Source organism: Dipodomys ordii, unplaced genomic scaffold (genome assembly GCF_000151885.1).
Source record: "Dipodomys ordii isolate 6190 unplaced genomic scaffold, Dord_2.0 Scaffold136, whole genome shotgun sequence".
Lineage (NCBI taxonomy): Eukaryota > Metazoa > Chordata > Mammalia > Rodentia > Heteromyidae > Dipodomys > Dipodomys ordii.
In genome coordinates this window covers 1,948,634-1,959,100 of record NW_012267352.1, presented here as the reverse complement: position 1 = coordinate 1,959,100, position 10,467 = coordinate 1,948,634, and positions in this window count along the sequence as shown.

Genomic DNA, 10,467 nt, shown 5'->3' with positions numbered 1-10,467 from the left:
TGGAAGGTATTTCTCTGGGGTCCACAACTTTTTTCTTTTTTTTTCTTTTTTTTTTTTTTTGCCAGTCCTGGGGTTTGAACGCAGTGCCTGCGCACTTTCCCTGAGCTTCTTTTGCTCAAGGCTAGCACTCAACCACTTGAGCCACAGTACCACTTCCAACTTTTTGTGTTTATGTGGTACTGAGGATGCAAACCCAGGGCTTCATGCATGCTAGACAAGCACTCTACCACTAAGGCACATTCCCAGGTAGGGGTCCATAAGTTTTTTTTAACTCAATGGAAAAAATCTCAGCAGTGCAGCTGTGTTCTCCACTGCATCTGATCTATTTCATTGTAAAAGGACTAAAACTTCATTTTTTTTCCTTTACTGTAGTTAAAATACAAAATAAGGTATAATATTTTATGTATATGATGATAAGATTTGGAAAATATTCTTGTTAGCTATAAAATTAGTCACTACTCTATTTTCTCAAGGATCAGAGAAAATGTGTCAATTGATCAGTAGTAAGTTTACCTAGATTTTTGATCTAGCATAAGAGTATAAAAGAAGCTGAATGTTGTTGGTAAAGCACTACCAAAACCCGTTGTCCTTTATGAGTAAATGACCTTGAGTTAACTTTATAGCACTGTTTCCTTGGAAACCTGAAAAGGGTAGAATGAAAGCAGTGCTGCTAGTCAATATTTCTTATGATAAAAAATTACCAATTGCATCTGGTAGGAGAGAAACTACGTATGATTTATAAATACTTGGTGAGCTTTGGGCTCTCTGTGATGCCTCTCATAGAAGGGCTGGCTTCTTGCAGGGACTCTGCTGATGCCTCAAATAAGAGATAGGGCATCCCATTGGACACATGAGGCTACTAAGCCACAATGGACATGTTTCATCTCCTTGCCCTGAACTGTCAACTTGGAAAGCAAAGACTATCTACTTGGCTGGTGTTAGGATTGCTGCAAGAAGTCCTACTGAAAAGGCCTCTGTCCAATGCTGCCCTACAGCCTTCTAATTGAACCGGATGCCAAGTATACCCTATGAAAATCTTGTGAGTTAGAATGTTTAGAACCCCATTACTCGCATTGCAATGACTCCATACACAATACAAAATGTTTAACAGAGTAAGGTAGTAAATAGATATGCCTTTCACAATGGATGGCACATTGACTACTCCTGGATTCCTGCTCGTCTCTGTCACCATGAAGAAGATACTGCAAGTCAGTCTTCAGCAACCACAGTATAAAATGGAGCTGGCATTAGATTCTGTACAGTATTGAGGCTGTCATGAACATAAGGAATACATGAAATACATGTAATTTATATTCATAAAGATGTCTAAATGCCACACCGACTTATATTTTTAATTAATATTTCAACATTTTTTAAATTTTATATGCTAAGAGTGACAATAATATGTGAGGTGTAGCCATAATTTCATCCTCTATCCAGATCTTCTCACTAAATTATAGCTAGATAAGTTCTCGTATGTAATTACACAGTACAGTGACTCCATTCCAAGCCAAACATGGTGATACATGCTTATAATCCCAGGCATGACCAGAGGATCTTGGTTCAAGAGCAGCCCTATCTGAAAAACAACTAAAACAAAAACAAGCTGTTGTGTGGCTAAAGTGGTAGAGATCCTACCTAGCAAATAAATTGCATTCCAGTTGCAATTCATTCATAGCTATCTCTTACACAAAGTGATGAATTTCTCGAGAAGAGAGACTTTGGCTTGCTGTTTCTTGTATGAATAATTGGTAAAGCACTCACATCTACTCTACATTTAATAAATTTATAATGAATTAATAAATTAATTTTTCTTGAATGAAGATAAAGTTTTATTTTAACTTTTGGTGAAAATGTAAGACATTTATGAGAGACTCAAAAAATAAAAGCATCATTCGTTTTTATTTACCTTTAATGTTATCTTCTCTCACAAAGTTTTATGAATTACAATGAAATCTCAAATTTTATATCTAACTCAAAGAGAATACCAATAGTTAACTCTGAAATATGTCTGGATTTCAGTTTGTAGCTTGTGTATTTTATACCTAGACACAATATTTATACAGTGAAATATAAAAATCAACCTCTGGGAAAACATTTATGAAGCTGAATCTTTTCTGCCTTTAGACATCATCCTTTCATCGCCTTGAATTTACCAGCAGGAATTGTACACATTACTAAAGACTAGATTTGGGCCACAAGGGAAAAAAATCAATAACTTAGTAATTAACTCCCAATCTTCTCTCAGATATGCCAACACAGAATTTATTCACAGGTTGGAAATAGGATTGGTTTGTTCTGCCTATACAACTGAACAATGTATCAGCAGATAGAATACTCATAATGTCAGCATTACCAAACTATAGATGGCAAATCCCTTTAATGCAATTGTTTGTATCACACACTCTCCAAGGGATATTTTACAAGCTTAACAAAAGTTATAATTTTAATAGTGATATTTTCTTTAGCATTAAAAATTCCAATAGAGTAGCATTTGACTCCCGGTATAGAATCCTGAAAAGATTAGATTTTTTTTAATGGGTAAACAAGATTGAAATAAGCCTGTGACACTATTCAATGAGTAGAAATTAAAAAGAATTCTAAAACAGCTATTGCTTTCTTGCTTATTAAAAGTGGAGACACGTTTTAAATAGCTATCTTCAAATATATTCTTTCAGCTGGTATTAAATCTAATATTAAAAATTAGTTCTTCAGGGCTGGGAAGGTGGCTCAGTGGTAGAGTGCTTGTCTTGCATGCATGAGGCCCTGGGTTCAATTCCTCAGCACCACATAAGCAAAAAGAAAAAAAAAGCCGGAAGTGGCGCTGTGGCTCAAGTGGTAGAGCACTAACCTTGAGCTGAAGAGCTAAGGGACAGTGCCTAGGCCCAGAGTTCAGACCTCATGAGCGAACCCAAAAAAAAAATTTAGTTCTTCAGCCTTTGTTAACTATTCATGTTTTTATTTGCAGTGCTTGAGTCTGAACTCAGGTCTTTACACATGCTGGGTACGTGCTTTATGTCTGAGCCACACCTACAGCCCTATATTGTTGCTGGCTCTTTGTGAGATAGGGTGTCATTTGCTACTCCAGTGCGTACCTGGACTATGATTTATGCTTCCCATCCATGGTTAATAGGCTAGTATCATGAGATCCATTCCATTGATATGAAATCACATGGATCTTTCTTTCTTGGGCTAGGCTGGAACCTCAAATCCTAGCTCTTAGTATCAAGGATTAAAGGATGAGCCATCAGTGCCCAGTATAGTTTTAATATTTAATATGTAATTCATTCACCAGCATGTTCATTCAAAAATATTTATTATCAGAGATTTCTTCTTCCTTTTTTGCCAGTGTTGTGGCTCCATTCTCTTCTTAAGTTTAGCAATTCTTAAAGGATTGCGTATCACTTAAATAATTCATGTACAACGTCATCTTACCTACATTAAACAAGGACTACAACAGGTATCACAAATACTAGCAATTTTTTCTCTTGTTTCCTTAATGCTCAGGAGATTTTTGTTGTTGTTGTTTGTTAGTTTTTTCTTTTACCAGTCCTGGGGCTTGAACTCAGGGTCTGGCACTGGCCTTGAACTTCTTTTGCTCAAGGCTAGCACTCTACCACTTGAGCTGCAGTGCCACTTCTGGCTTTTTCTGTTTATGTGGTACTGAGGAATCAAACCCAGGGCTTCATGCATGTTAGGCAAGCAGTCCACCGCTAAGCCATCTTCCCAGCCCTATCCGAGATATTTTTGTGGTCTCTTTCATTATCCATGCTCTCCTTTCTTTAGAATCTATGATTTATAGGTGGATACATGGACACTTGGAATAGAGACATGATCCTCAAGTCTCTCAGCTAGGAACATATGATAACCAGAAAACTTATTTGGCAACAGTTAGTAATATCTTATGTATTCTTTCCCTTATCTTCCCAGATCCTTCCTCACTACTATTGGGAATACAGTTCTAATGAAAAGACCTAGTTCTTACATAAAAATGACAGAATGACATAGGAATGACAGAACAGAAAAGTAGAAGCAACATATATGTCTGAGGACTTTGTGGACCAGAATCACAGTATCTGCACTGACTGCCCACATCTAGATTTAGTAGAAGAGAAAAACTGAAGTCCTATCTTTTTAAGTCATGATGGTCTGGGGTTTTGTATTATTCTCTGTGAAATTTAAGCCTAATGATAAAAGTACAAATAGCAAAATATCAAATAAGTATTAAGGTAAATATAAATGAGTAATCCAGAGTTCCTGGATACAAGCAGCTTGAAATTTAGCAAATTTTTGTCATGGTTCTATAGATCAGCTGGCTCTCCTTAACTTTAAGCTCTAGGTTGGACCCTGGTCTGTTTCACATGTATTTCTTAAGATACAACAAGGGCACAAGAATGCATGGTAACACATATTTAAGGTCTCTTTTCATGATGTGTTCATTAATACCTTATCAGGAAAAAGGAACATAACTCACCAGTTGTAAGAGCACATAGCAGGGAGAGAGAGAAGAGGTGGAAATAACAGTGCATATAGTTTGGCACACATGTTGAGTTTCTAGTATTTTTACGGTTATGGTGACAGAGACTCTAAGCCTGGGTTTTTGTACATCATACCTAACTTCCTATGTGAATGATAGAAGTACATCTTCCTGCAAGGAGAAATTAGATAGCACACGGAGGAAAGCAAAGAAGGTATGAGTATATAGTATATACTTAAACCCTTACTTGAAAAATGGAAGTAGCAAATATAGTAGTACCATGAACAAAAGTTGTGGGGGATCAGGAAACTCAGTAATTGGAATTCCTTTTAATTGGACTTGAAAGTCAAATGGTGAGACTGTAAAAACAAAAATCCTCTATGTCTAAAAAATAAATATTTTATCAAGTAAGAAAGTAAATTGGAAGTCCATTTGTAACTGCCTAAATGCTATATGCCAAGTAAATTTATGCATTACTCTTTAGAGAAAGACACAGTTTGTGAAAAGAGGTTATCATTTGCATTTGTTTCACAATGACTGTAAAGGATAGACTGGAAAATCAGATAAAATATCTACTGAAAAAGTAAAAGAAGTTCTAGTCAGGATAGAGTAAGAGGGACCAGAAGAGTTCTTAAAAGGACTGGAAAAAAGGGAAGTCCTTTTGTTACCTATTGCCCCTGTGTTTTAGGTGAGCTTAGATACTTTCTCCATGTTTAGAATCATAAGCAGCACTCATTTTACCAACCCAGAACCATTATCTGAGGAATAGGAGTCTGTAGACTGACCACATGCTGTCTGAAGATAAGGATTGCTACTTTTGAATCTTTAACCCCCATTTCCTGCATAGGGCATGAGACATATTTCCCTCTCCTCCATTTACATTTTATCCTGAGATACTAAAATAAATCCTTAATAAGCTTCAAAAAGAAAAAAACTGCCCAAGATATATGAAATACTTATTTTTAGAAACTGGAAGGCAGCCCACACAAACACGTAATTCTTAATTTAAAAAATGAATGAGATGAGCTCTGCAAACCTTCCAGGTTTCATACCTGGAAGTACATTCATACCAAGATCCAGATAAGGAAACCCAAGCAAAACCCAGAGAACATGCTCTGGCTGGAGTTTGCAATAAACTGTGCCAGAAAGGACTATACATAGAAAGTACTTCAGGATGCTTGTTAAGTCTGTGGCTGAATACTGAGCAGCACATGTATAGCTAGACTACAAGAGACTGGGTAAAAATTAACACCAAAAAGAACACTTACTGAGGAACCATAAGTGAACATCCACAGGAACTCACAGCAACATGAATCATATGAGTTTCATTCAAATATATTATAGAATCTTAATGGCACATAAATGACATAGAAAGGAAAGAAGGAAGGAAGGAAGGGAGGGAGGAAGACAGGAGGGAAGGAGGGAGGCAGGGAGGGAAGGAGGGAGGGAAAAGAAAGAAAAAGGAGAAAGACAAACACAAAATATTATCAGTATTCAGGGATTAGGACATAGCCATTTGAGGGAAGCTATTTGCTGACATACCCAGCAATGTCACATCTACAATGCTGGCATCCATTCAAAGCACATCAGCTAAGCAGCAGAAAGATAAGACTGACACTCAAAAAAAAAAAAAGAACAAAATCTGTTCATAGAAATAAACAGCAATGACAAGGCTGAAAGAACCAATAAATGAGCATTTCAGAATAGCAGTTTTATAGATGCATTCCATTATTTAATGATGAACATGAAAATACTGAGGAAAGAAATTAAAAGTAACAAAAAAACTAAATGGAATTTCTGTTGTAGAAGAATATAATGCTGGGGGGAGAGGGTAGTTGTGGAGGTGGGAAGGAAGGGATGGTAGGAGGAAAACAAAGGAGGACGCAACAATGCTCAATAGGAAACGTACTCATTACCTTGCTCATGTAGCTGTAACCCCTCTGTACAGCATTTTTACAATAAAAAAGTACAAAAAAAGAAAAATATAATGCTTGCAATTAAATTTTCACTGGGCAGGTTTAAGACCAGATGAAGAAAAAGGAGGAGAGGTAGAAAGAGGTGGAAGAAGAGGAGGAGGAGGGGAAGACTGATACATGAACTACAAAGCCTTAGCAATCTCTGGATGATCCCAAACAACTCCATGCCTGAAACAGGGCTAAACAGAATTTCCAGATTTGATGAAAAGTACTGACTCTATATCCAAGAAGTTCAGCAAACCTCAAGCTAGACAAGAGAAACTCAACTAAGATAAAAATAATAATAATTGGGGCTGGAAAGGTGGCTCAGTGGTAGAGTGCTTGTCTTGCATGCATGAGGCCCTGGGTTCGATTTCTCAGCACCACATAAGCAGAATCACCCAGAAGTGGCGCTGAAAGTGTTAGCCTTGAGCTGAAGAGCTGAGGGACAGCTCCCAGGCCCGGAGTTCAGGGCCCACAATGGACAAAAATAAAAAAAAAAATAATAATAATTGCATTAGCAATAACAGTAATAAAAAAGAAAATCTAAGTAGAACAGTAAGAAGAAACATTCAAGGGGAAAAGGTTAGGAGATACTGACTCTTCATGCTGGAGGTACGGCTAAGTGATAGAGCACTGGCCTGGTGGGTCTGAATTCAAACACCACTGAGGGGCAAAAAAAGACATCTGACTTCTCATCAAAACAGAATAAGTACAAAGAACAAGATAACATCTGTAAAAGGCCAAAACCAGTTGTGCTCTTAGAGAATTCTATATTTAGACACAGTAACCTTCATAACTGAAAAAAGAATAAGAAACATTTTCAGAAAAACAGAAACAGAAATTTTTGCCAGCAGAACTGCATGACAAGAAATACTAAAGTCTTCAGTTGAAGGAAAATATAATGACAGATCAATCTGAATATGCATAAAGGAATGAAGAACATCAAAGGCATAGGTATGCGGATAAATATATTGGACATTCCATTCTCTTTTTAATTTATTTGAAAGACAGTTAATTTAAAGTATGTACTTTCAGTCTGACATGTGAAGTATAACACATGACAACAGTAAGAAAATAAAATGTTATTGTAGGTTTCTTAAACTTTATATAAAGTCATATAATGTTATTACATCATTATAAAAATAGATCTACTAAGCCCTAGGACAACCCCAAAACACATACACATACATATGCACACACACACACACACACACACATGCTTACATAGCTATATACATACCTACATACATATAATATCTATGTGTAAACATATGTAATGGGCTAATAGAGGAGATAAAATGAGGAAAAATACTTAAAAGAAAACCTCAACTAATCTTATAAAAATAGAAAGGGAAAGAAATAAGAATATATAGAATAATTTGAAAACAAATTGCAAGACTGTAGACTTATTCTGACATATACTAATAATTACATTAAATGTAAATGGGTTAAACATACCAATTAAGAAATAGATTGTCAAACTGGATTTGAAAAGCTAGATACAACTCTGCTGTCAATAAAAAATATAAATATTAATAAGTAGACAACTTGAGCATAAAACTTAAAAAGATGATAGACACACATGCAAATATTAGTCCTAAGAAAACAGAAATGCCTATATTAGTGCAAAAGAAAAGATACTAATTACTAAAAATATTTTTTAGCAAAAGGTACTCAATTTCTTATGAAGATATTAACAATCTTCCATGTTTAAACTGCAATAAATACATTCAAAAGCAATTTGGGAATTTCTTTTGAAATTAAACACACTAGGCTGGAAAAGTAGTTCAATAGTGAAGTGTCTGCTAAGCTTGAGTGAAACCGTGGATTGGGTCTCTACCATCAAAAATGATATAACCACATACTTTCCATATGAATTAGCAAATTCCACTCCTAGTTATTTACCTCCCCCTTCCCTTCCTCTCCCCCCAAAAGTACACTCAAAGGCCAGAACTTGAATGTGCACTACAGTTCTAATAAACAACAGAACCTAGGCCTCAATGAAGAGCACCCAATTGTTCATCAACAAGTAAATAGATTTTTTTTCAACTGTAGAATGTTATTTGGCAATTAAAGGAACCACTTCTACAAAAACATTATGGTTCTCAAAAACATGCTGACTAGAAATAATCATATTAGGAAAGCTTATTGTTTAGGGTATACAGAGTTATAAAACTGGTTTTAAAGAAAAAACTAAACTCTAGTGATATAAATTGGATCTCACATGCCTGACTGGGAAGGTACTGAAAGACATTTTAGTCTTGGATATGTTCTATATTTTGATTGGAGTGAGTCACAAGCAAATACTTTTGTCAAAACTCACCAAGTAGACTTTCAAATGGGGAGAGATTTCTATAAAATTTAAAAAGGAGTGTTTAAAGAAGAGGAATAAAACAGTGTAAAGTGAGCTAAAATAAGGATAAGTGAAAGTTAAGATAGAATTTTTCAGTACAAGGAAAATATTAGTGACTTTAGATAATATTTGCAAAACTTTTAAGTTATTGAAATCATAAACTGACGTCAAATTGCAACTTTTTCGTACAACCACTTAAAAGATACTAACAATTTTTTTTTTTTTTTTTGTCTCCTGGGCGCTGTGCCTCAGCTCTTCAGCTCAAGGCTACTGCTCTACCACATGAGTCACAGCGCCACTTCCGGGCTTTTCTGTTTATGTGGTGCTGAGGAATCGAACCCAGGGCCTCATGCATGCAAGACAAGCACTCTACCACTGAGACACCTTCCCAGCCCCTAACAATTTTTTAAAGATTAAAAAAAAAAAACTTTTGAAAAGATCATTGGAATCCAGGATGCAAGAAAATTCAGTCACATTTATCTACAAGGAGAAATTCAAGGAAGTACAGACTTTTCTACTTCAGTTAGTGCGTCTCAAACTATAAATGTGCGTAGGGCAGCTGGGGGTCTGGTCCAGGTGCAGGCTCTGAGGTGGGAAATTTGACGTAGGATCGCTGATTCTGTGCTAGGTTACTGCCGACGACTCATCTACTACACTCTCTGTTGCAAGGACACAGGATACTTTTCCGAGGCACGGATGATATCAAGTGTCAGTTTGGTCTAAGACCAGAAGAAATCCATTCCGCCCATGGGTTCAAAACTACTTACATGTGAAACCATCCCCCCCACACACAACACACACCCTTCTTTTGTGAAAGTAAACAGAAAAGGTGTTGTGACACGATGGAAAATGACAGTGACTTCAAGTCTCTGAGTTCAAGTCCTAGCCCTTCTTTCCGACCACTGCCAGGGAACAGTTCTGCTTTTCCTTCCCTGGGACGTGGCTGACAATAGAAGACACATCTGAAATCAGACATAAAAAGGAAAGAAAACAAGGAAGACCCAAGACGTCCAGCGTAGAGTTTAGGAAAGGGGTGGGACCTGAAAATAAGAGGTGGGGACTTGGGAGATCATTCCCCTGGGGGTGGGCAGGGACCGTGCCATATTTTAGGGAGGGGGGAGCTTCATTAAGAAACAATTTGCTTGGTGTATGGGGGCGGGGGAAGGAATCCTGTGCTTAAAATTATAACAAAATCCAGAACGCAGAAAGGACGAACTTTTCGCGCCTGCGCCCCTGACATCTAGGTGGGCGTTCAGTGGCCGCGTCGTGGCTGAGTCTCCCGACGTCCGGTCGTGGCGGCCCCCCGCGCGTCTGGGTGCCTTTCTCCTTCCCACCCGTCACTTCCCGGCCTCCCTCCCCGGGCAGCCCCCGCCCCGGGGCCGTAGTTTCCACTACTTAGGCGGGGCGGGGGGGGGGGGCGGAAGGGGGATGCTGGGAAGGGATGAGAAGGGTAAACAAAGGAGGAGGCTGCAATGGGGGGTTAGAAACGGACGGGTCTATTCTCGCGCCCGCGGGAGGGGGGCTCAGAGGAACGACGTTCCGGAGGACGGGACCGCGGGCTCCCCGGACGGCTTTAGTTCTGTGTGGCCGGTCGGAGCCGCGGGATCCGGGTCGGCTCGGAGCTGCGGGGCGAGCGCCGCCCTCGGCGCCGGGAGCCGCGGTCTCCTCCTCCCGCTCCG